Source organism: Eleutherodactylus coqui, chromosome 9, assembly GCF_035609145.1.
Source record: "Eleutherodactylus coqui strain aEleCoq1 chromosome 9, aEleCoq1.hap1, whole genome shotgun sequence".
Classification (NCBI taxonomy): domain Eukaryota; kingdom Metazoa; phylum Chordata; class Amphibia; order Anura; family Eleutherodactylidae; genus Eleutherodactylus; species Eleutherodactylus coqui.
Genome location: NC_089845.1, coordinates 145,429,558 through 145,456,612, shown reverse-complemented (window position 1 = coordinate 145,456,612; position 27,055 = coordinate 145,429,558). Strand labels below are relative to the sequence as shown.

General features: G+C 38.1%; 1 protein-coding gene across 3 annotated transcripts in view; it reads right to left on the bottom strand.

Moving 5' to 3' along the window:
- ZFHX4 (zinc finger homeobox 4) overlaps window positions 1-18,632 on the bottom strand; it is a 188,633-nt gene extending 170,001 nt beyond the window's left edge. For 2 of the 3 annotated variants that reach the window (XM_066578597.1, XM_066578599.1), the window contains exon 1: window positions 18,151-18,632. The gene's annotated coding sequence lies outside the window, so the exon portion shown is untranslated. Of the gene's footprint in view, window positions 1-16,246; window positions 16,393-18,150 lie in introns of those variants that run through there. The other variant, XM_066578598.1, reaches the window with a different exon arrangement.
- Window positions 18,633-27,055: the final 8,423 nt, after the last annotated feature.

The window sequence follows — 27,055 nt, the reverse complement described above, 5'->3', positions numbered from 1 at the left end:
TGATATCGATACTATTGACTTTATGGTTCCACCTTCCTCAGCTTTTGACCTGAACCAGTATATTTTTGGATGTCATAGGAAGGAATCTAATCTCTCTGTAGTGCAGTGAAGGTAATAGTTTACTTTTTACCAGAGCTGCAGTGGAATGTCAGGGTAACACATAACCCTATATTTTATCATCGTAGTCCATCTTTGAAAATGTCACTTAAAATAAAGCCCATCATTGAAAACCATTTGTGGTGGCTACGGAGATTGTTACTGTACACAATCAGCACAGCAATATATTTCTTTCCAATCAATCTAATCAGTCCAAAGTGGTGATAGCAGAAATCCGCTAAGTGCGCCAAAACACAATGCAAATAATGTGTATTCCTGTAAGATAGAGACCCGTTGAGCCTTAAGCATTAATCGCATCTCTTGGTCTCATCTATGCAAAGCAGGATTAGAGCTAAAATGATGACTTCTTAATCCCTTTGATTTTCCTTTACTAAATAAATATTAATCTACAAATCAGAAAGGTTCTGCCAGGTATTACAATGCACACAATGTACATTAGGAAAATACTTAACGGTTATGTAAATTGCACTCAATTTTACAAGCTGCTCATTGATGAGACTGGTCCCAATCCATTTCCTCTTCAACCATCAAAAATCCCTCTCAGATTTGAAAGTTTAAGTTCATAATCCTACTAAACAGAAAGATTAACCTTGGAATCCATTAAGTCTTTCTTGAAAGAAATTCACTGCATTAATCATGTCGGAGAATTAACAAATCATATTACCATGTTTATTTTTATGTCAATACTTCCAACCTGTAAATCCACCACAATACAATCTATCTCCTGGTAGAACTTCGGCAGGATCGGGGATGCTACTTCGAAACTCAACCGATTAGAGCCGAACAGGACTGCTTCTCCATGATTGACTGGTGTTGCGCGGTATTATTTATTCATCTTGTGTACAAAACCATTACAACTGCAGTCATTTTAAATGTCAATAATGAAACAGAGAAATCTAATATTTGCATCGGTCCTACGAGCTGAAAAACGAAATTCAGAAAACACTGAAATGGAGTCTTTTATGGCAGTATGTATCTATTGCACCATCGGCAGAATACGGGATTGTTGTCTCGAGATAGTCTGGCAACAGCAGAGGCTTACATCAATTTACTATTAGATGTCTTACTATATTAGGAACACTGAAACCTGATCATCTGAAGGCCTCGCTCACACGAGCGTGGTTTTAGCGCATTCTAGGCGCGTGAAAAGATCGCGTCTAATAGAGCCAATGGTTTTCTATAGAAGCGTTCACAGGAAGGAATTTTAGATGCGCTAAATACTCACACCAATCAAAGATAGGACATGCAACTGCAAGGTCGCATCTAAGGTCCGTGGTGCCAGAAAAGATAGGAGCTGACCTATCTTTGGTGTGTGCTTTCCATAGACTCCTGTGGGAGCTGGATAACACTCGCCACGCACCTCCGATCGTGTGAATGGGTTCGCTATGGTATAGGATAGCTGGAATTCACCTGTTCAGGCGATCTTTAATGCAGTATAGGCACAATCTTTTCGCGCGCTTATACTGCGCAAAAACAGTGCTAATGTGAACAAGGCTGAAGATATAGGCCTCATTTCTGAAGGCCCTTTTATACGGGCCGACAAAGCCTAGTAGGGATCTGAACAATTATCGTTCAGTGTAAATGCATGCCTTGACTGAATGACAAATGAGAATTTGTTTGCTTCTCTTCCATTGTTCAGTTTGTGGATGCCTAAAACTGAATGATGGATTGGCCAGTGTTGTTCATTTATGAATGAGTGCCTGGTTACTGTGAATGTATGCGGGCAGGCCAGAACGAACCCTAACCCGCTCTTCCTCCATTCACTAGCGATCATTGTTCCTATGTAAAAGCACAGGAACGACTATTGCTGGGACGACTTGTTGGGCATCTGTGCCCAACAGATCGTTCGTGTAAAAGGACCCTAAGTCTGCACTACTGAGAGGCTTCAATGGCATGCTCCCTTCTGAATTCTGCCAGATGTAGTATTGTCGTGGAGACCTTGTATGGACTCAAATCGCCATCTAAATCAATACCAATATCCAAACTTAGCTAAAGTACCTTTACACAGAGCAGCTATCATTCAGATAGTCGCTCAGGAAAGTTGTTGAAGCATACGAACGATATTTATTCCTATGCTTTCACACAGAGCAATGATTGTCAATTAGTTGTTCATCAAGATGTCATTCATAGACGGAATCTCCATGCAAATTCCTTCGCAAGTCATTCAAATCACAAAGACTGTGACTTTGGATCAGACGATTTTTGATCAACCAGTAGCTATTTTTTGGTAAGCTAGCGACTTATCACTTGTCATCCTGTTGGTGGCCATGTTTACTCAGAATGACTATTGTTTGAATTTGCTCTTTCGAGCGATTATTCAGCCAATAGTTGTCCCATGTAGAAGTGGCTTTAAATAATGCAAGTAGCAAGAATAGTTGTGAACACTGAAGGTGTATTGAAGCTACACATGCTCCCCATGTCAACATGACAACGCTTTGAAGAGTAGCCTCTGATCGTGAAGACTTAGCTGTGTGACCTGTAACACTAAAAAAATTAAATCGTAACATATAACATGGCTACTTTACATTTCTAGAAATGTATAATCAGTTGAGCCATAGTTGAAGAAATTTGAATGACACAAAGTACTAAAAACAGCACAATATACATGAAAATTAGGAGTAAATCTATAAAAAGTACTAAAAAAAATATTAAGGCCTCATTCATGCACAGTAGAGGTTTTGTGAGGAACAAAAAAGTATCATAAGCAACAGAGGCGTAACTTGAAGCTCCTGGGCCCCAATGCAAAACCTGTAACAGGGCCCCCAACTATAATACTTTATTCATAGTACTGGGCTCCCTATATGGAGAAGAGAGGCCTTATGGGCCCCCTAAGGCTCCTGGGCCCGGGTGCAACCGCATCCCCTGCATCCTCTATAGTTACGCCCATGATAAGCAAGTATTAAGGTGGCCCTACAACCTCAGAGATCTCTCCTGTCCTTTTCACACAAACACACACACTTGACTCGGCCAAGTGTGCTTTTGTTCTGAATGCAGAGAAGGGAGAAAGCCACTACCAGACTATTCTGGCAGCAACTTATCTCCCGAAAGCAAAAGGATCAGGCAGCTGCAATCCAACTGCCTGATCATCTGGACTCACCAAAATACATCTAATGTGTATGGCCACTCTTATGTATACTAGAATATTCTGCAGGTTAAATGCAATACAAAAGAGTTCATACATGATAGGATTATGTATTTTCATGAGGATTCAAAATTATTTGTCAGCGGGTGACAGATTGATTAATGGATTATTGAATATGCATCGCCAGAACGAAGGAGGTAACATTAAACTCCATATTCTACTCTTCAAAGGAGACGTGTCAACTGTATGTCTTCGACAAGATACCAAACAGTATTGTATCAGTTCTCTAGACAGTGTTAATGATTACGTTACCTTTTGGTTATATACATTGCTCTATCGGAAAGGTTGAAACCTACTATGTTAGTGGCTGAAAGTCAATTGCCAAAAGAAGAAGAAAATGGATCTCCTCATTGTATAGGACTCCTTTAAAGGGAACCTGTTACTTAGGACTAGTGATGAGTGAGCATACTCGCTAAGGGCAATTGCTCGAGCGAGCATTGCCCTTAGCGAGTACCTGCCCGTTCGAGAGAAAAGGTTCGGCTCCTGGCGGCGGGCAGGGAGCAGCGGGGGAGAGCGGGGAGGAACGGAGGAGAGATCTCTCTCTCCCTCTCTCCCCCTGCCGCAACTCACCTGTCACCCACGCCGGCAGCCGAACCTTTTTTCTCGAGCGGGCAGGTACTCGCTAAGGGCAATGCTCGCTCATCTCTACTTAGGACCCTTTTACACTGAATAATTATCAGTTTCTTGCAGGATTGCAAGAATTCGAACAATCGTTCTGTGTAAGTGCCTGCACGATATGAATGATAGTTCATTAGTTGTTCAGATCGTGCAGGCATAAAAATCAAACAACGATCAGCCTGTGTAAAAAAGGCAGTCGTTCATCTATGAGCAATGGCCTAGAGGTGGGTAGGCCAGAAGGATCTCCGACCTGCTCTGACCCCATTCATTGAGCAATGATCGCTCCTGTCTAAAAGCACAGGAGTGATTATCGAAGGCACGTCTGTTGGATGCCCTACAGTTGTCCATGTAAAAGGGCCCTCAATTTTCCTCTACTAAACCACTCCCAGCATGTTACTCGGTTTGTTAATAGCTCTACCAAGATGCTTTTATATAAATGGAATCTATTCTAAATCATATAAAATACAGTTATATTCATGTGCGTGCTGTATGCAATATGCCTTTTACTGGTCATCAGGGTGGTAACATGCTGGTAAATAGTCACACAACCCGAGCTAAAGCCAAGCTATTAACGGACGAGCTGAATAATGTGTTGGTGGTGGTTTAGTAGGGGAAAATCAAGTGACAGGTTCCTTTTAAGCATAATTTGCTTTGACAGCAGAAAAGATCTTGGCGCTCGAGTCTCCTCTATAGAGCAATTTATAAAATCTATATCTTTTATCCATGGGTAGTTCCTATATTATTTCTTCCTTTCTCCTTTACTCACATTGCCCCCCCCCCCCCCCCCCACTTACTTGTTTCTCTTTTTGGACAAAAAACACCACCCAAAAATTCTACTTATATAGTCCACCACTTCTTAGATGTACAATGCCTGTACCCCATGCTCCCCTGTGTAGGGTTACCTATCCATCCCTATTAGTACGGCCACAGTCACTAGAACAGAAGTAACTCCAAACGCACATTTTACAATAATGAAAACCACATTAGCCCTTTTATGTAACTTCGGCTACTATTTTCCTTTGTTTTTTCGATCTGGAATTGCTGAGTTTTTATATCAACAGCGAGGTTTAAAAAACAAATTCCTACTGTGCTTCTTTGAAATGAAGTTCGTCTTTTTCAAAGGGCACAAACACAAGCATTGTAGTATCCCTGCAATAATGGTTCATTAATAATTATTAGTGTGGTTAAGAAACAGAAGGACATTGAGTCAGCAGGGGTTTTGAAGTAATCAAAAGTAATTTGAAGGCTCCATTCTTTGATAGAAGAAGCCTTAGTGATGCTTCTGTGTACATATATACTAGGTAGAGCTATACAAAGTGGTGTGTTCATATCCACACAGGAGGAGGGACCCCTGTTGTTTTAACAAAGCAAGTTGGAGTTTTAAGGCATCATTAAACAATTAGACGATGAAGTTGGTCCTATGAAACCATAATTTACGACTATGTTCTAACAACATCCCAACAATAAAGTTTCTATTCTTTGGTTACTAAAAAAAAAAAAGTTCGTCTGAAGCCTAACACCACTGTAATTATCTTCATAAAACTAATCACAGGCCAGGTATTTCGGGAAACATTCCATTTCTATTAGCAACCCTCCAAGTCATGATGATTTAAAAAACAGGCGGTGTAGGGCTGAGAGAAAGTATATTTAAAGCCTTTCAGTACATATTTAAACAGTGCGCTCAACACCCCTTACTAGTGATGCTGGTCAGGCAATTAACAGATGGCGTCCAGATCTTACAAAAGCCAACACTCAATATAGTTTATTAGGATTCAACACTTTGTCGAAGGTTCATCTTTGAGGGACTATATGGTTTTTTCGAAGCCCACGGACCTATTAGGGTTCGTTGTGGTGGAGGGTACAAAGTGTATCATAGTCAACAGTTTAATTTTCTTCCATTCCCGCCTATTTTGTGTTACAGTAATAGCTTATTAATTCATTTACTTTGACTTGTTCTTATGATGCCTAAATGAGAGGAGACAGTTTACTTCTGGAAAGCATCATCTTTTTAGAATTTTTTCTTTTTTTTTTTATGCTTTGCACCGAGTCTTAATTTGTCTGTTGTGTAGAAGTGAAATGAGCAATTCGGTAATTAACTTTTGTGTTTTTAGATGTATGAACCTTAATTAGATTCCATTATAAACAAACAAATGTCAACCACAATTATAAGGCCCTTGCTTTACCCTCACATTATCCCTTTTCAAACAAACTTGATGTCACACAAATTATAATCAAGCGGACAGCAATTCAGAGTTGAATTCTACATGATTTGCCAGTAACCTGATTACCTTAACTTCAATATCATTACAGGAAAAGTATTTTAAGATAAATAATTACCAGAATTCCAACAGGAGACAAGCTTAATTGTATTGATTCAGGAGAACCAGGCATAGTGGGAGAGAGCTGACGGAATAATGTTATCTTAAATCTACCCTTTCTATTAAAATGATATTGCCTGGCAGGAAAAAGGTAATCTGAGATAGGTGTATGAAAAAAAATCAGATACAGAGCTCCAATAATTATTTTACCCAATTATCTCCTACAAGAAGCAACAAAATATCACAGTGGAGCAACCTTATGGAACTGACTTGTTGGGGCTTTATTACAGAGTGGTTCATCTGTTCTAGGCAAGAACAAGCAGATCTGCCAGGACATAATGGAGGTGAATGATTAGTTGTGTAGCACTGTGAGTGAACTTCTCCTCAATGCAATAAGAGTTAATTAAAGTTTACCACCAAACATCAACCAAAGTAGGATGTTGATCGTGTTTCAGCATTAAGTGCAAGCAGACAATGGTTGGCAGCAATTAGAACCGCTATCAAATGACCTGCGATGATAATTATACATTCAAAACAGCTAAAAGAGCTGAAAAAAACTAATCAGCTTTCTTTTTTTTTCTCTCTCTCTCTCTCTCTCTCTCTCTCCGCAACGACAATTCGAAGGGCAGGAAGCAGGTATCAGATTATTTCAGTTTAACACTGTAAATCAATAGAATTAAACAAGCAGGAGTTGTCTGAGTACATTATCTAGCAAAGAACAATTTACTGTACCTGATGGACGAGATCCTGAACCCATTCACTGAATGAGCACAAAAAGGCACAGTGGATATGTTTCAATAAAATGTTCTGCAAGCCTGCTGATTAGAAGAATGGCTATTTAGGCCATATACTCCTCCCCCCCTTCCCCCCCTTCTTGCTTCATAATTAAAGCATTCTTTGCTGAATGTTAAAGCATTCGTCTCTAATGGTAAAAATGGCGACATTTCCCCTTATTTATTTTGCTTAAAATCGAATATTTTAAATGCTAGCATTTTATTATGTTACGTGTTCATTAAATAGAAATAATTTACATAAGAAAGGACATTTTATATTACTAGAAATTCTACCTCCTGGCGTCTGTGTACTAAACCTTTCTGTTTAATGTATGCAAGATAACATCAGTGAAAATTATTTTCATAAAATGGCTCGCTGCTTTGCATAGTTATTGGGCTGCAGCCTAAAGCTATTTTACAGATTTTATTTTCTACCCTTCCTAACAAACCTGATTTTCCCAACTAATACTGTTATGCTAGGGATTTGAGCACAGAGTTGGCTAATCCCAGTATTTCCCTAGAGCTGTATTTAAATCATGGCCCACTCCCAGTACAAAAGTGTCTCCAAAAGCCCTTCTGCCCCCTTCAGCACTCATACGCTCATTGGTCCTGACATTTTCACTTCAGACTTGACAAATGAGCCGACGGCTGTGATCAGATTGTGCTTTATCTAAGATATATCATTAACTCTCATCACTATCTCCTAATGTAGCTTCCCTACATTGAATCCTTTGCAGAAGTCCCAAGGTCTGTTTGATACACCGCACAATAACATTATACATCATTGGGAGAAATTTAATAGGTGGGGCCGTTTCAAATGGTCCACCAAAAGTTAAAATGGTGTATTACTAATTACAGCCTATTTCAGTGACTTTATGCTCTGCTATTGTTGCATAGTTGTATAGAGGTCTACTTATATGGAGTTTTTTTACCGATTTGCATCCTAATTTTGCATCGATACATTTTTCTATTTTCTATTGTTCGGTTTTCTGTGTCTATATATATAGAATATTGATCTGATTTTAATGTGTTCTGACTCTAGTCTAATAAAAGTCGTAGCCTGTTGGTTAAGCAATAAGCATCAGTGTTTAGAGGTTCATTATCACTTGGAACATTTACCTTCCATTTATCGGAAACCATTAACCATCCAGAGTCAACTGTAGTAACAACAAACCCTGGAAATGGAGGTCACTGGCTTTGAGCTAAAGTGCTATTCACATTTGGGCTGACTAAGATGCTTCCTATGTTCGTATTGGCAGAATCCCACCCCCATCCCCCGGGGAAAGAATAAAGCCAAGTGCCTATATGAGGTTATTGAAGAAATCAGAGGTGAGCCACTTTAGGCACTACACATGACATCCCTGTTGACAGTGAGCACTTAAACAGGCAACTAAGCCCTAGAACTACTGGCAAACATATTTTAAGCTTGCCAAAGGCAATGATCATTAAATGATTATGCAAATGATCTTGACAGTTGTTAATGATCATCATTTATGTATATGGTATTAAAAATTATGACTTGTGCTGTTTGAAAATCTGCACCACAAGTTGGGACGCTTGGTCAGGCTTCACAAATCTTGGTCATGTCGGTTAACAGGGCTTATGTCTAAGACGAATACAAGTAAAGGAACATTATTTACCATGATTAGGGCAAACTGTTCACATCATGAGAAATATTTGTTTGCATTATCCTTTTCTCTATAAGCATTCCGGTCAAAAGTCGGAAACCTTTTATGTCAATGGCCGTCTTTAGCTTTATCCTCGATCAGGGTTGATTTGGGGAAAGTTGTCCATTCTCATTTTATTGGTCTCACCTCTATTTCACTCCAAGTTGATAGAGATTGGATGAAGTGTGATAACTCTTTGTATAACCCATGATCTAACTGTTAAACCAATTATCTCATTAAGCATCCTTTTATCCTTGTAGCTAAAGCAAACAAGCTAACTAGTAGTTACAAATGCTTTACCTGGCTTAAAAGACCCTAGTATAATGGAAAATAAAGTTGTTTTAGCTATAGTTAAAATCTTTGAAATTTTGTGAAATCACGGACATCATTAAAATGATTATTCGGCAATATCAGTCTAGTGAAAAGTCAATGGGACAAAAAATGTTACCACCAAAATGTGAATTAGACATTCACTTCCATTGTCTGACCTAGATCAAATCCATCCTATTTAAACTACTGTACTTTTGCCCTTTGCAAGTAAATAAGTAGACCCAAGAATGACTGGTACAGCGTCGAGAAACCATACTTCACCTTCAATATGGCTACCGGCCAAACTAGCCAAAAAGCTAAACACTAGCCAATTGCTTTTTCAGGTATTTATAACAATCATTTAATATTGAGACTCCACTATGTGTCATTGACCACAATATAAAATCAGAATTTGAATGGTGTGCCTCTTTAGGGACCTTTCACACGGGACGGCATATTCGGCAACAGCATTGAGGAATATGCCGTCCCCGAATTCCACACCCAAATCCGCATGTTAGCAGGGCAGATCTTGGGGCTCAATATTCCTCGGGAAGGCATATTCCGCAACGCTGTTGCGGAATATTCCATTGTCTGTGAAAGGTCCCTTAATCATACCGGATTTCTTCTCGGTTCAGACAGAATGAACTGCTCACCCTATCTCTGCAAAGGCAGATTAGCATGAAGCTAAGGAAATGCAATATCTAATCCACTTAGCATGTATAATTAAGAAAAAAGATTTGTACAACACTTCTCTATTTGTCTGACATGTTGCAACAGGCCTTCACTATGCCATGCGGTACATTTCTACCAGTGCTCAAAGGCTTTGTGTGGATGATGTATTAATCAGAATATTTTGTGTGTATTAGCTGTTATTAGTGAGCTGCACAGGTTTCCAAGCCAGTCCTAGAAATATGATCCTATGAAGAATACTCCAATCTCTATAGTTATTGCATTAGTCTAAATCAGAGCCACCATAGTGAATCCTATAGGATTCATACTGCGTAGTAATAGTAAGCCTATAGGAGCTATGCATGCAGAGCAGGACAACATCTAGTTGTCCAGGCCTAATAGAAATGGAGGAATCTCTCTAGGATGTTATTGTATATGATTACAGCAAATACCTGATGGCTTCTGCATAGTCTTGTTCTTTAAAAAATGTACTAGTAAGAAATACATGTACCCCAATATTCAGTTTTAGTGTGGAAGCCTTGCTAAATGGAGTTCTGGCTATATCATCTTACTTCGACTGAGATTCTCATGTAACTTCATGCCTGGAATTGAAAGGATTTAACTGTTTTAGGTCTAGAGGGCTTTAAATGCACTGAAATTCCAGAAAAGATTAACGGCCACAGGTCCAATGCAAGTACATCATAGGAAAGCCATGTAATATTTCTGTACACTGCTGCACAGGCTAAAACTGTACTATGCTCTGGGCCTTTGCCCACTCAGTAAGAATGCAGACAGCACATAAGCTACCATTAGCCCATGTGTTATCCAATTCTCCAGCGGTTGGAGACTTGCCAGTGACAACACATGCTGCTTGCTTAACCATGTTTTAAAACAGAAATTAGATTTCCAAAAAAAAAAAAAAAAAAAGGAAGGTATATTTTCTTTTAAGAAATCCAGCTTTTGCAAGAACATTCTTCAGCTCGCCCAGAAAGTTTGTTTTCTACTTGTAATGAAAAATGGTAACAGAATAAGAAACAATCCTACACACACACACACGTGGACTCCCCCATCTCCCGGCAGACAGAGATACTTTTTACCATGCCGACCTGGTCAGAAGTTTTGAAAAAACGGAAACGTTGGGTAAATCGGGTCTTTTTTTTTCGATATAACACATTAGACTCGAAATTGAGACGGATAAACCACAAAGTAGAGTAACAACACGCTCTTGACTTTTGGCAACCAGTTTACCAAGTGGGATCTACAATGTAACAAAAACACACAAAAATGCAACAAACGTTACGATACTCTTAAAAAGCTGCTACTACTTTTTTTTTTCTTCATCCCCCTTTCTTTTTAAACACGCAACAGACTCCAAATTCCCCAGTGTGCTGATAGCATGTGTTAGGCAATTTCTGGGAGTTAGCAATAAACAAATCAGGTCAGCATCTGGCAGAATCTGCCAACACTTGTCTTTGGTGGCACTAAATTGATAATTATGGTGAGCTGACACTACGAATGGTGCTTAATGTACATAGAGATAAATAATTATCCCCACTGTATTTAATTTACAGATGTGCAAAAAGGACCAGTTCCCACCATCAAAAGTGTCTTGACACTTAGGGTATTTTAACTGCTCTAATTACTGTTGAGAGCACATAATTAGAAGCACTGATCACACTGTCAACAGCTAGCCAGCTACAGCATAGCTCTAACTTACTAAGAAAAATATCAAAACGCCATCCAAATGCAAATCATGTTCCTAACACAGAAAAGGAACACAGTGAACATGATACATATTACCACCAAAGGCAGATTAAAAATGTTTCCAGGCAGACCAAAGCAAATCAAGTAAAAGTAACAACCTACAGGTTTACCAAACAACTATCAAATGACCTTCCTAGATAGATCGATCGATCGATCGATAGATAGGATTCCTATAGGCAAGCATATATTGATCAATGGTATCTAGATAGGCATATAGATATATACTAGAAGCATGAACAGATGATAGACAGTCTAATGGGCAAACAGACTGAAAAAAGACATGCAGATACAGTTCTAGATATAACAGGTACATAGAGAGATCCTATAGGCATGCATATATCGATCCATTATATCTAGCTAGGCATATAGATATTTATCTAATAGAAGCATATACAGATGATAGTCACACAATCCAATGGACAACCAGATTGAGAAATGACATGTAGATGGACCTATAGATCTAACACGAACAGATACAAAGGCAGATCGTCTGATAGCTATAAACACATCGATAAATGGCACAGATATAATGCGATGAATGAACCAATAGAATATAGATCGATAAATAGATATTGATGAACACCATAGAGATGAGATGATCGAATACATACGTCATGTATTTCCATAGATCTTTTAATTGACCGTAATTATCATGTGACACATATTTAACACTAACAAAGCATCGATTCCTGTGTGAAAAGATAGCAAATGATCAATATCCAAACCAGTGTTGGTTGACTGAGCTACGACTGTGTGGTCATGTTGCACAACGACCAGCCATACACACAGACCTGTATGTTCCATTCTTCCACAGATTTGTATCACATGTATCGCTTCACGTGATGATAAAAACTGAGGACAATCTATAAAGTTGCTGAAATCGGAGCTTCTACTTGTATTTCAATGTCTTGGACAAATATAACTTTAGGGAGCGCTAAGCACTAGAAGAAAGAAAGGAAGGCCTTGCATTTTCATCTTGCTTTCATCTTGGTCATTCATTCAACCATTCAGTGCCCTATTCAGCAGAGCTTTTCATTATGCAAAAAAATGCTAATCCTTTTCCGATGCTTTCACACTTGTATAAACCACCATTCCTTCAACAGAAAAGTAATTATATCAGTTTACCTTCCTGTCAAAAACAGGATTAATATTCTGATAGCAGAATTTTTTCAATTTTTTTTTTTTTTTTGCAGTAGGAAGCTGAAGATTACTAGGTAAGGTATTAGTGAGAGCGAAAGTCTTTTTTTTTTCTTGAATATGAATGTGTTAGCCAATGGAAAAGGATAAACAAATACTTCTTCAGCTGCTGAGGGAAGTCTTTTCAATCCCAGTACTGACCTTCCCTTTGCAGGGGCCCAAGCAAGAATAAGCCTCATTCGGGTCTATTAATCAGAGACAAATTATGAAAGAATGTGGCTGGACTGGTTGACACTATCCTATCTTGGAAGACTCTTGTAACAATGTCCTCTTCATGGGTAATGAACAGCCATGACAAATAGAGCAGAGCAACTATTTATTTGCATATGCAAATTCCCTCACAAGGGAAACATGTACAAACAAGTGTCATTGTGAGGTGGATTAGGCAAACAACATTTTCTTCTTAGGAACCCTCTGCAACCCTAGAACATTAGTCAGCACAATTAAACCAGTCTCCATGACGACTAATGAAATTTTACCATGGTATGAGTTAAATTAGATAGCTAGTTATGTTTCCACAATCCAACTTGAAATCCATTATGACTGCAGGACAATGCAGCATTTGTGCTTGGCTGATCCTCCAAGCTCAACAAGCCTCGAAAGTTGACAATTTGCATATGTTAATATAATTAAGCACTAATTACATGAAACTTGTACATATTCACAAGCACCTTCCCTCAGCGTTTTCCTCTTTGAACGTTGGCCAAATCCTTAACCCCCTGAATGGTCTGGAGCAGGGAGCTCTGCCTTTGGGTGCAGCCCCAAGGCAGACTCAGAAAGGCTCTTCTTCTGTAAACATTGAGCTCAATCTGGCCTCTCATATTTCTATCAACACACCGAATGTCGTCTATGTACCTACACACAACGTATAGCTACCGACACACACATATACAAAAAGGTACACGTATATACCAAAAATAGCCAAAAATAGGTAAAATTACCAAAACAACAACAATAACATAGCCATAACCCTCCATATGTATATGTCTGGGCCTGCTCTTCATGTCTCTCAATGGCTTTATTTTGTGAGTATATAGACGAGAAAACAAGCAAAGTGTAGAAAAAAAAGAGCAAGCAGTAACTAATGATCTTAGTCTAAATATATGCAGAAGCAATTAAGCAATGTTAATTACTATGACAGCCGTTAATTGAATATAATTAGATATTTTAAGCCACCGAATAAAGCAGAGTTCAGATTAATTTTATTGAGATTAATTGTAAATAACAATAGATTAACGGAGTGTTTTGACACCCATAGAGAGTGGCTCAGAAAAAGGATCCCGAAGAGCTGAGGCAGAAGAAGAAGAGAAAATAAATTCCTATATTATTCTAATGTCACACCTCAGATTCATCTCCTGAATCAACACTACAGTTCGAACCGAAACAGACAGGAATCTTTAATAAAAACAAACAGCTTGTTGAGATTAAAGGTCCTTTTGTCCTTTTTCATGGGCATTTCTTCGAGCAGACTAAATTAAGCGAGTCTGCAGTACGGTTTTCGGAAGGAACATTTCACACTGAATGGAAAAAATGTTCTATCACATCTGAAATTCATGCAGCTGTGCGGAACTTAGTCCAGCTGGTTAAAGACCATAAAACCGAAAAGCAACTGATAGGCTACAGGCCTGGGTTGGATTTTTCTTTAAATCGATTTTTACAAAAAAAAATTTTTTCCAGTCGATAGAATTTTTGAATTATAATGATTGGTAATAGCAATTATCTTAGGCAAAACTATTCGGTGACCACGTTGTCTCGTTGAACAGAAGCTCAGTTTGATCGTGGTGTAGGCCCATGACTCGAAAAGGACAAGAATGCACTGTAAACATGGCTTACTACTGCTGGTTTAATGCTTCAGCCTGTCACTAGTGGCAAATCGATCCGTCCATTCAAGATATGATTATCTAACCTTCTCGCTGCTTTAATCCTTAGCAGAAAACCCAGGGCCTCCATATTCTCGAAGACGGGTGCAGGCATGTTTAGTGCTGTTTAATAAAATTAAGCAGACCAGCCATGACTGCTGAAGACAACCGAGCTAGTGAGGGTGCTTCGATTGATTTTGAAATAAATCAATAGACGATTAACACAATATTTTTTAAAGCCACAAAGCGAAGCTATCGTATGTAAACAAGCGTATTACATTTCCAATATCAAGCCATTGCTTACTGTACGGGATGTCTGTGACAGCGGCTTTGCTTCTGCTCCTCATCGATAAGGTCCTTTATTTTCCTGATCAAATTCCAAAAATCTCGGCAACAAGGCTAAAAACAAGTCATTCCGCAGTGTAAGATTTTAAATCATCCAACCTCTTCTAATAGACTTGAGACTTATTGAGGTAGAAACCATAAAAAATGAAGAAGGGAAATTTAATCCCTGAAATATTGATTTGCACATTAATATCATATAGGCAGAGGGCAATTTGGCTTCATGGAAATGACACATTGTCGACCCTTGGTGAAGTCAGAGCCAATTTAACTGCTGAACATGTCTGAATCTCAAGAGTTATTAAGGGCTTCCCTTCTTGCCTTTATGACATTTCTTCAGCCTACCAATGCAATCTTAAATGTATTATCTTTAAGAAATAATTGTAAAACCTCAGGGGTTTTCCTGTTAATGGAAGAGAGTCGAAACCACATAAGATTCCGAAATGCAACATTAAACCCTTGCAATCAACAAAACCACCTCAATTCTCATCCATCCAGTGCAGGATCTAATATTGTTATTAGAGATAATCAAATTTGATTGTGTAAATTTAGGCTCATGGATTGGAGCTGTAAATTCTGCTCTATTAATGTGATTTCACGACATCCTTATTGGAAAGTTGCTGGTACAGCAAATGCATCTTCCACAAAGCAACCTAATTGTGCAAATGTTCTCCAAGATGCAGAAATGATATTGAACTCACAATCAGCTGAGGTTCTTCTCCATATTGAGCAATGCTTAATTGATAACTGCAATTTAAAGGCATAATTAACCAAGGACCCTGCATAAGGCAACAGCAGGTACTACGTCTGCCTTACAGATGGTCCACCTGACCTCTCTTTGTTTCTTGGACACAGATTTCATCTTTCACATTTTTTGTGACTTTTTGGCTCTTTCCCTTCTTGACATAGGTTTATTATCGTAAACAGGGCAACACAATTAGCATCTGTTTAACCTGGAGACAATGCAAAGCACCCAGTTTCAATATGCTCAAAAATGTTGCCATACAGGCCAGTTTCCTTACCGATGGGGGCCAGGTATAAAGATACATAATAGAAGCTGATATGAAACAAATGTCCTTTAGAAACCATTGTCTTCAGCCTAAGTGGTCTAACAGTTATCTCGTTCTCTTCGATACCCAAGCTTCCCTATAATTGATCCTATGGAAAATTTTAAAAAATCTATATTTTTATATTAGTACATTGTCATATTGTTATGATTGTTATTCTATCTATTGCTTTTGCTTAATCTGCCATGAGCCTCCATCTAGGTATAAAGAAAAAAATAAAAATGAAGGGCAAATTTTACATATCTTCCCATGTAAAGCTTTCCAAGTAACAGTTCTTTCTGTACTCTGCACAGAATGACTCCTACAATAGGAAAAAGCTGACCCAAAGCCCAATAGGTTCCTGTCAGAATCATCTGTAAACAGAAAGTAGAACAAGTGCTGATGGCATTGAGAGTGTTACATACCCAGGCTGTGTTTTTGCATTGCTCTCAATGGAAGCGATCGATGCCCATGTCACTGTCGTGTCCCAATCGCAGCCAAGTCTCTACCTCAATCTAAGCAGCAGCCCCACAGGCTGGGCTGCATATTTCACTGCCTCTGCTTCCACAATACCACAAATATTACATTTTCTGGACTTTCAAGCAGCAATTTCTCACAAGGACCAAGCCAGTGAAAATCCAAGCGAAGAGGAAAAAAATGCATAACCTTCTTTGCCTGCCATCTACATGAGCCTTCATTAAAAAGGGAGAAGGGTTAATAAAAAAAAAAAAAAGGAAAATGGAATGGAGCTGAGGAAATGCAACTGTCAGACAACGGGATGACCAGACTTCCGTCACAGCAGCCTGTTTGGATAAATATTAGCCACCATCGTCAACATGAAGTTGGCTTTGTTTTACTCTCATCAAGCCACCCCTCCCTTTTGTTACTGTATTTTTTAATTTTTTTTTTCTTGGGTGAGCCTGATCATTTATCCTGTTCATTTCAAAGAAATATGGAGAAAACTCTGAAAGAACCACAAGGGTTAAACGGAATGAAGGAGACTGCTCTTGCCTGTCTTACTGCTCTTGTCTCAGCAGAAGCAGATAAACCCCAAGCACAACTCCCAGGTAACACAATAAGCTTGTCTGCTACACTACCAACTTCCATCTGACTGCAAGCCTGGTTTCACCATCAGATTAAGGTAGACTGAAATTGGAGAAAGAATACTAAGCGGGTAAAAAAAAAATAAAGGAGATGTTCATGGAAATAGTGTTGCATTTCTAATATAGGCAAGAGCCTTAATGTGGAACAATGTATTTTTTTCTTTCTAGTATGGGGTCTCGTACGTAATGTGTCATAGAGATAAAGGATGTTTCTGTTTTTGAGAACTTGTGGGATATTTTTATTTTCTGCTGCTATTGTGAGAAGCCTGTGACTTGGATGTCAGCTTCATTGTGTGCACAGAGTCAGTGTGGCTGTTAGCTGGGAGTGGAGGGATGAGTTATGCTTGCCCCTGAAGCAGCACAGTACAAGGAAGCTCCAGGAGACAGTCTAAAAAACCATCCCCCACGGCCATTCTTTACCGGCCACCCCCAGCAAGGTCATCTAAGCCTAGCAGACCGTACCACTAACATAAAAAAGGAAAGCAGATCTGCATATTCTAAAATAAAAAGGACTTGACAGAAGTTGCATGGAAAGACGATACTGTAAAGAAGGGAATGTGTGCAATAGTAACTTTTCTATTGCTTCCCCTATTAGTCGTAGCAGTTCTACTAGATCTCAATGAGCAAAAACACATACCTGCGCCTTAAAACGCCTGAAATATATGCAGATCATGGTTCAAAATGAGACGAAAAGGTAGGGAATGGAAAATCATGCTTCAGAATTTTTATTTATCTTTACAGGGGGAAATACAGCTTCTAGACATCCCTGGCTGAGAGATGTGGGGCACTTTTTTTTTGACAGCCAGGCTTCTTGCTGTCTGACAGATTTTTTTTTTTCCTTCCCTGCGTTGAGATGTCTAATCCAAGTTGCAAGAGAGTAAAAACTGGCGGGGGTAAAAAAAGGCGAAAATCAAAAAGAAAAGCGAACGGACACCCAGCAGCAATCAGCGCGGACTGCTCCCTGGTATGTCAGTTCGGAGGAAAGAAAAGGAAGGAAGGGGGAGTTAGCCGGGATCTGTGCAGATGGGGAATGTGTGTGTGTATGTGTGTGTGTATGTGAGAGAAACAAAGTGAGCCTCTGAGCGAGCAAGCAGAGAGAGAGAGAGAGAGGGAGAGAGAGAGCGAAATATCAAAGATTGTGCAAGATCAGCCTGGAAAGATAATCAATACCCGACCTAAATTTAACACAAACTGCTCAATAAAAGTTAAAGAAAAAAAAAACTTACTTTCCATTTCCCCCTCGCAGTGTTCTTCTTGTATGGACTGTGTTTGTGTCTCTCTCTCTCTTCAGCTTATTCACAACAGCTGATCCCATCCAATAAGAAAGACAATGTTCAAGGAAAGCAACAAAAAAAAAAAAAAAATCAGAATTAAAAAAAGATAATCATACAAAAAAAGGAATAATCCTGGAACTTTTTGCAGGAGTGCAGATAGGAGGAACAGAGCGAAGAGGGGGCTCTGCTTGTTGTTCTGGGTCCGCTGGGTGTGAAAGCATGTGCCATCCGCTGCCTCGCTGTTTGCTTGTGAAGGGCTTGGGAAAAGGAGGAAAGGAAATGAATGTCTTTATTCTGCTAATTATTATCGTTTTAGCCCTGTTTAAAAAAATGGCTGATTAAGTTGAGTGCGCATGTCTTTGTGTGTCTGTTCCTGATATGCACTCTGGGAATGAGAGAGAGCGAGCGAGAAAGAGAGAGAGAGGAGAGGAGAGAGAGAGGGGGAGGTGTAATTAGTGAGGTGATCAACAGTCTCCAGATTGCAAATGACGTGCAGCCCGGACTTAGAGCCGCTCGCTGGGGCTGCAGAAACCACAACAATAATCAGAAGCAGGATCACAGAGCAGACCATCCACTCCTGGCTGAAGACTTAATTACTAACACACATATGTATACAAACTATAGGGCTTGGGAGAATGAACAGAATCACAAAGATAATCACATACCAGAAGAATACAAAAAAATTCTTCTATTTACCTTGCGAGGCATTTAAAAAAAAGGTAGGAGCATTTCTACGCCACTTATTTCTACACCACTTATAGGGGCACCTGAGTCGAAAACAAGAACAAAAAACTCAAGATAGAAAATTCTAATAATATCTGAATTGTAATCTAAATGACCTTCTGTATATTTTTTCAAATTTAGATTTTTATTGCAAAAAAAAATAAATTTTTTTTTTTGAAAAATTTCATCATCTAATATTATACACGACGGCCGGAATATCATTGTAATAAAACTGATACGGACTGCCGTAATTCTACTGTCATTTCTTCGTCTTTAGTATCGGACAATCCCCGGAGCATTTCTTTGCGCTGAAGACAAAAAATTTGCCCCGAGAGAAATTGCCTATATATATATATATATATATATATATATAAAATATTTAATATTTTTTTTGATAATAAGAGGAATGATACCATAAAATGTAAGCAGCTACCTATGTAGATACCTATATACAGATTTTTCATGCAAAGTTGAAAACGTAGACTACACACTTGGTGTGAATTACACATGCAGAGATATTTTGCTTAATCACACTCTTTTAAGAACGGGAGTTCCACAAAGCAAAAGTAAATACAAAGTTGAGAGCAAAGGATGTTTACAATGTCAAAAGCCTAAGCAGGTGAACCATAACCTCATGCTGGAACTGATGTGCCTTTTAAGTCCAGGATTCCTGGGCTACACGTCAAAAACTTGTCTTAGGCCTTAAGTACCAGGTCTGCCAAATGCCAACGGAAAGGGTTAGCACCATAAGGGCTCCCGGGCTGTTTCAGAGGAATCAAAAAAAAAAATAACAAAAATCATCCACGGCACAGATGAGAATTCTGGCGAATTATGGGTCAGCAATTCGAACGCTTTAGTAGAAGACGATTTTGGCAATTCCTTTTAAGTGATAACATTTGAAAGAGTCTAAGTTTGCAAATTGAAAACACTTGGCATGCTAAAGGGTGCAGCATTCTACTTATTAAGAGCAAGAAGGTAATATGGTAAGATTTTTAAGAAAAAAAAACAGTCTATGAGCATAAAGCAGATTGAGCGTGATGGTTCTACCAGACCAAATATGTACCTTATTAGCCAAGAAGACGAGGGACGAAACTGCACTGCATAGCTGTAAAATCGCTCCTAATCTTCCCAAGTATATTTCTGTGAAAATCTCAAGTGGACTCTAGATTTCTCTTTATTATCTTTACACACACCTACACGCAACAATTACACAGCAATACAAGATGGGTGTGCATATATAATGCAGGCACCAAATAGGTGTGCGAGCGGGTGGAAGTAGTGGATCTAGGTTATAATTCGCTCAACATATATGTATATACATGTATCGAATGACATACATATATAGGTATATAAATATATATGGAAATAAAAAAGTATCCATATATATAGATATATATAGATATAGATATATATAGATATATGCATATATATATTAAAGGGCCTTTCTAAAATAAAAATACAATCAGCATAGTACGACTATAAGTAAAAAAGCAAAAACAAAGCCTATGTGTATTTTTTATATTTTCCTTACAATTTTTGTAACTTTTATACATGTCTATATCCATAACCACTGTGGATATACAAAGCATATATCAGCCATGTCCTCCTTACTGTTGTGGATGTCTTTATAGCTTTGTAAGTATGGTTTGAGTGTTACTGCAATACAGCTAAATGGACAAAAGAGAAGGCAGGGAATGTGAAGAGGTGAGTTCCCATTTTCATTCTTTCCCCTGTGAATGTTTACTGCCCCTCCTAACCCTTTTATTCTCTGCCCTCTCCCTCTCTCTCTCTCTCTCTTCCTAAAAATAGTAGCTCTGGGGAAAAAAAAAAAAAAAAAAAGATACTGCGGGAAGTTCAGTTAGAAGAAAATCAGGGATGGCCAGGGATCTAGGAAAAATCGAAGAAGGTTAAAGCGGAGAGAGAGAGCCAGGTTGGCAGATGTGAAGGGGACGATACGAAGAGTGCAAGAGAAAGGACAGAGAGGAGGCAGCAGCAACCCGGGAGAGGAGAAAGGAGGGGAGGGAAGGATGGATGAAAGCGAGCAAGGGACGAAGCAAGGAGGTAGGCAGCGTTAGGCAGATCCATTCAGGTTTGTTTTATTAACCTCTGTCATGGTTATTATTTATATCTTCTTTTACTTTGATTTCTCACTCTTTTTCTTTTTAGTTCTTTTCATTATTTCTATTGTTATGGTTCTTCACTTCCAAACATTCTGCAGGCTCCTTGCTTCTGCATATCCCTACTATCTAAACCCCTACCCCCCACCAGCTTCTTCCTTCCTCAATTTCCTAAGTTCATCAAGTTCATTCATTATTCTGTGAGCATTATTGTCTCAGGCGCTGTTCTAGCTGCAGCCCAGTATATGCAACAACTCTTTCGTATTCTTGCAGTTTCTTCCTTCATGTGTGCAAATAATCTCTGCTATGCATCCTCTTTGTAGTCAGTGGTCATATGAGAATACTCTTGAGTTGCTGAGATGCTCCCCTATGCTTGAATTTACATTTATTTCTCCCCTAAAAAAAAAAAGTCATTTATTTCACTAATCGCCTCTATGTTTTCACTCCCCCTTTTCTTATGCTCCTCTTACTGTCATTCCCACCCTCCGTCTTATGATCTTGTACAAATGCCTCACACAACCTCTGATCTCTCCTCTTATCGATATCCTATTCTAACCATTAACATTTACATCAGTTGGAGGCAAAAACTGTACAACAAGCACTATTGGATCAGCAAGGCAAACACATAGGTCTACTGTATCTACTGTATCTCTTCAAGCTTTCTGTTATGCACTGTCCAGGGCCTTTTCAGCACCCAAGGGTTAAACAATCAACATTCCTTGTAGAACGAGGATACTACTGCTCTTTTTATGGGACGTGGGGTTCATTTTGCAATGAAAAAAAAAAAAAAAAACAAAAACATTTTTTTATTTGTTCAGTAAATTGATCCCAGCCAAAAAAAGTAAAAGAAAAAAAAAATCCATAGCAAGGGCATGCTAAAACCTGTAATTACATAGCATCTCCCTTTTAATAGACGTCCCATCACTAATAACTGTCCCAATTCCCTCCCACCCCCCCAGCCCAAGGGAAAGCGAATCCATGTCTTTTGACGATGTTCACTAAGTCTATAGACCAGCTCAGTTTGAAACGAGGTATTACAAGATTTCAGTGTTAGAGACCCTTTGTCTGAGCTGGAGACACTTTCAGATCCCCAGCCCCCAATTCTATGGCTTTTCTTGTTGCCTCTCTTCCACCCGGGGGCTATTTGACAGTGCAGCGTGTTAACTAACCTTTTCCAAATAAATAAATAAATAATAGCAAATTGTAATATAAAACAACCCAAAAAAAACCTAAATATCCTTGCATGGCCATCAACTTCTTTCCCCTATCAGTCAACAATCCTGTTGCAATTTGTTCCACATTTGTTCGGATAATGTTGATATTTTTGGCAAAACCACATAATTAATTCTAATTGCCTGCAACATACGCACATCATTAGCACCCACTGACATGTACATATGTAAATGTGTCGTAAATACAGTTGCCCCCACTGTCAATGACCAGCCCCCTCTTTAAGTCCCAGCTGATCGAAACAAAACAAACAATTAAAACAAACTTATTGCTAGTGACAATCACTCACTTGGGTTCTCTAGCTGACTTTTTGATTGGAAACAAAATGATCTCAAGAGAAAGGAAACACTTGGCTAGAGAGATTTGGAGAGGTGAGTGCAAGTCCCGGAGAGCCTTTTCTTTCAGTTTAATTTTACTCTTAAAGTGCCAATAGAAAGCTTGTTCATCTGAGTAGGATGCTATCACCATGTAACTTTCATGCTACTTTTATCACCCATTGGAGCCTAGGGCAACATTCACAGTGCAGAGGGCTAGGCAAAATAGAGAGAGGTTAAAGGAAAAGGAGGCAGCTTTTCCTAATAAAATAAGTGAAAAGAAAATCAGAATGCATGTAAGAGATGTAATAGTGGGAAAACATTGAAAGAGAGGAAAAAAAAAAAAGAGCAAAGGTCACCCGAAAGGAAGCAAGGAAAGCGGAATTATGAACAAAGACACAGAGCACTGGAATAAAAAGAGAAAAAAAAGATGACACGGAAGGGAGAAGGGAAGGTAGAAAGAGCCAGGGCGCAGACAGGGTTATGGGTTCAGGAGCCCTCTGGGCTTTAAGAGGTCAAAGCTCTCTGACGGCCCCCCTATTCTAGGCAACCATCCAGTGTTTATAAACAAATCACATCACTGCAGTCCTAGAAGAAAAGCATCATACTATCTCCAAAGCTCTTGTATGACCCTGACACCAAAGCAGAAAAAAAGAAATCATTGACCTCACTCCAAAAATGACACACTTCCTTAAATCCTCCAAAACCGAGCAAATAAAAATAATTCAGAAATATCCTGGAATGCATAGCGTACACAATTACTGTGATGATATGAAATAAGTTGACCTCAATAGTATATAAAACAAAACAATTTCCGAGATCTATGAAAAGAATAAAACAATACATCATTCCTCACGAATTTCAATGAAAACAAAACAAACCATTATGAATAAAGTATATTAGCATGGACTAATGAAACCATCCAAATACAAGAATATATATACATATATCGATATATATATATATATATATATATATATATATATATATATATCTACATATATAAACATATACATATATATGGAAACAAAGCATCATTAAACTCAGGTATAGATTAAAAATTTCTGTGCCTTGATGCCCGAATGTAGCAAAGAAGACAAAGCGGAAAAAAACACAGAAATAGTTCCTAAAAACAGCGGCAAAGCTACTATAAAACCAGATTTAATTGCAGGAGAAATACCACAAATGGATTGAATCCATAGATCCTACAAAGTACTGATCCATACAACCTCTAGCGTGTCCCATCCGATATCAAAAATTTGCTTAAAATATGAAAGAATTGTAATTGTATCAAGATTTCTTCAAAAATTTCGCCTTTATTTATTTTTTTTCCCCAAGAAAAACTAAAGATGAAAGGCAACTATACCTCAGGAGAAAAAAGCTCATCTTCTGTCCTTTGTCTATCAGCCTCCTGTTAAAGCATATGGAAAATGTTTTCAAAATGCCGAGATTTGGCACATTGTCATTGCAAAGAGAGGAGCGCAGTGATGCTGTTATAGAAAATGGGAAATAAATTCAGGATTGGGTGCTGCCTCCTTCAATGCGGATTTATCTAAGTTTAATTTAATATTCTGCAATCACTGTATGATCACATATAATTCACCTGGATTTTTTTTTTTAAGGGGCTCTTCTTTAAATACATTGACCAAGACAGAACAAGCCCTGGCATCGATCAATCTGTTACTTTATTTGCATTCTTTTTTTTGTCCATTTTAAACCTTTATTAGCATTTTGAAAAACTTACAAGAAAACACGTCAGCATGCAAAAGACATCACCTAATGCAGAGGTGCTAAAAATCGGCTAAAAATCCCAAAACGGAACACCTTGCTGTGACACCTAAAGACCACAAAATGGTTGGTTGTTAAACCCTAAATCTTTAATCAAATTATTGGCATTTCAATTGATTAGATAAACTAAAATCTATACCAGACTACAAGTCCTTTCAAATATTTATCTACCTCCTTTTTTTAAACAAACCATCCCAACCCCCCAAAAATGATTATCAGAAGGCAAATGAGGCATTCTTAAGATATTGAATTACAATAATAAAATTATTTCCACCTGGAAAGGTCTAATAATATAATAACGACAATGATGATAGTAATTATAATAATGAATAATTCAACAACCCTTTGACATACATAAGAGAACATAGTTCAAAAGACAGCATTTGGAGGACATTTTAATACCTTTTTGGGGCTTTGCAAATTGTAAATTTTAATAAAGATCATTTTGGGGAAATGGTAAGGAATGGCTATGATCTGTATCTGAGAGAGCCTGTGAAAATAGTCTACTAAATAGATGGAACACATGCTGGAATTAAACATTGATAAGACCCTTTAGAATCTGTATATATATATATATATATATATATATATATATATATATATTTGTGTACTTTAGATCATTTTGATCTGCAGCTGTCTTAATCCATTTCTTGCTCGGAAGAGTCTAACAAAATCTTCTTCGCAATTATCATTTTTTTGTCATTTTTTTGCTACATGGTCCGATTTATTTAGAAGCGAGGAATCTGCAAAGTGGAGAAATGCAGGCTGCATGCTTGTGGCATTTTGACTGCGAGAAGAGGAAGTGTTGCTGTAACGGGTATTATGTTTATTTGATAAAGAAAATCAATGGAAGTGGCTGTAAAGTAGTTAGTGAGGCGTGTGTTTGGGACTTGGGTTGAATAGTGACTCCGACGGGCTGGTCGATCAGCTATAAGAGCTTTGGAAATCTAACCTAACCCTCAGACCATGCTACTTCTTACTCACTGCAACACATGCTCCAATCTGTCTCTTCCCCTCCTGCTTCCTCTCTTAACCCTTTCTCCCTGTGACTTGTACTTGTCACTCATATTATCCCTCTGCTTCTTCTTTTCATTAGCTCCACATTAATGTATCGAAATCTTTATGTAGAATGCTATCCGCCTATAGGCTATCAAATTATTTAAGGGCTATTTGAGGGTAAAACCGTTAATTACTCTGCTGTTTATTCTTTGAATTCCGATTGAAATTTTTGTACATTTTTTATGTTTTTGTTTCTAGAATCATTTTAATATCATTTTTCAATTATTAATGTATTATTATTGTATCGTTTATATGGATGACTGCTTGATTATGTCTAACAGGCACTATACTAATATACTGTATTGTTTTTGCAACCTAGAATACCCCTGTGACTAAGCTGTGTTCATCCAACATATGTCTTACCTGTTTTTCTATGCCTTTTTTTTTGCTTGGCTTTCCTTCTTATTGTCTAAAGGGTTACCTCAATGCACATATAAGATCAACAATACCTAGAGAATTGCTTACCTCTGCCTCAGACTCTCGGTTGGCTTGTGCATGTGGTCAAAATTATAGCTTTTATTTTTGCAGTGCAGATATTTCCATCTCTTAAAGGTAACCAACTACTCACGTTTTTACGCCTTTTTTTTTTTTTTCTACAACTAATGCATGTCCTTTGAAATATCCCTGTCATATTCATGATTTGTCACTATGCATTGTTTTCTTGGACTTGATTTCTTTAGCTGCAGAAATATCTCACCTTAATAAATTTGTATCGCTATGAACCAACAGCAGAAAAAGCCCTCGACTGGATTGTTTTTTGACCTTTCTTTTTTTTTTTTTGGATAAAAATAAAACAAAAAAAATAGCAAAAAACATACATATGCAACAGAATTCGGATACAGAATTTTAACCGTTGTAGTGCCACTTCATTTCTAGTTCAAGGTGTTTCTATTTGGCCGTTGTAGTATATTCCCGCACATATATTCTATATATTAAGGATACAATCAGTTATTTCATGCCTTTGGATATAATTGTTATAATATAATGCAAAAAGGGTCGACTAAATAAAACAACCTTTGATTGGGACACAATAGAGTGCTGTTCGTTCCTGAATTTAGTATATATGACTTAATTTCTATATTTTGTGACCCTCAATTCCCAGATTTGATTGACATGGGCTTTTCACAAATCACCTATTCTAGGTTGAGAGAGATGTGCTTACAAAAGCCTCTGAAATCAGGTTGTGTATTTGAGGAAGAGGCATCAGTTATTAAAAAACAGCTTAAAAAATACTACTAAAATTCCACCATCTGGTAGCAACATTTTCTATTCTAGAGCATCGTTGACTTAATATAACAACACCCGTCTGTTCATTATAAAAAATTACTAATTTTAAATAAAGGACATTATATCAAATATGGTGTCAATGCGTATTTTGTCCACAACTCTTGGTCTATTTAATGTTAATAGTAGATATGTAATAAAATACGACCCAATGTGTAGCTGTCGAAACTAGACATCTTTTTGGGAGGCCATTTGGGTTTGGGCCTAGCTGTAAGAAGGGTTATATTATCAGATGTTTAAAGGGTAAAGGCTTGACAGCCCATGATCTATTGCTCTCACTTCCTTGGAAATACTATATATATACTCCATTCCAATTGCATTGCGGTGTGTCAAAAATATTTG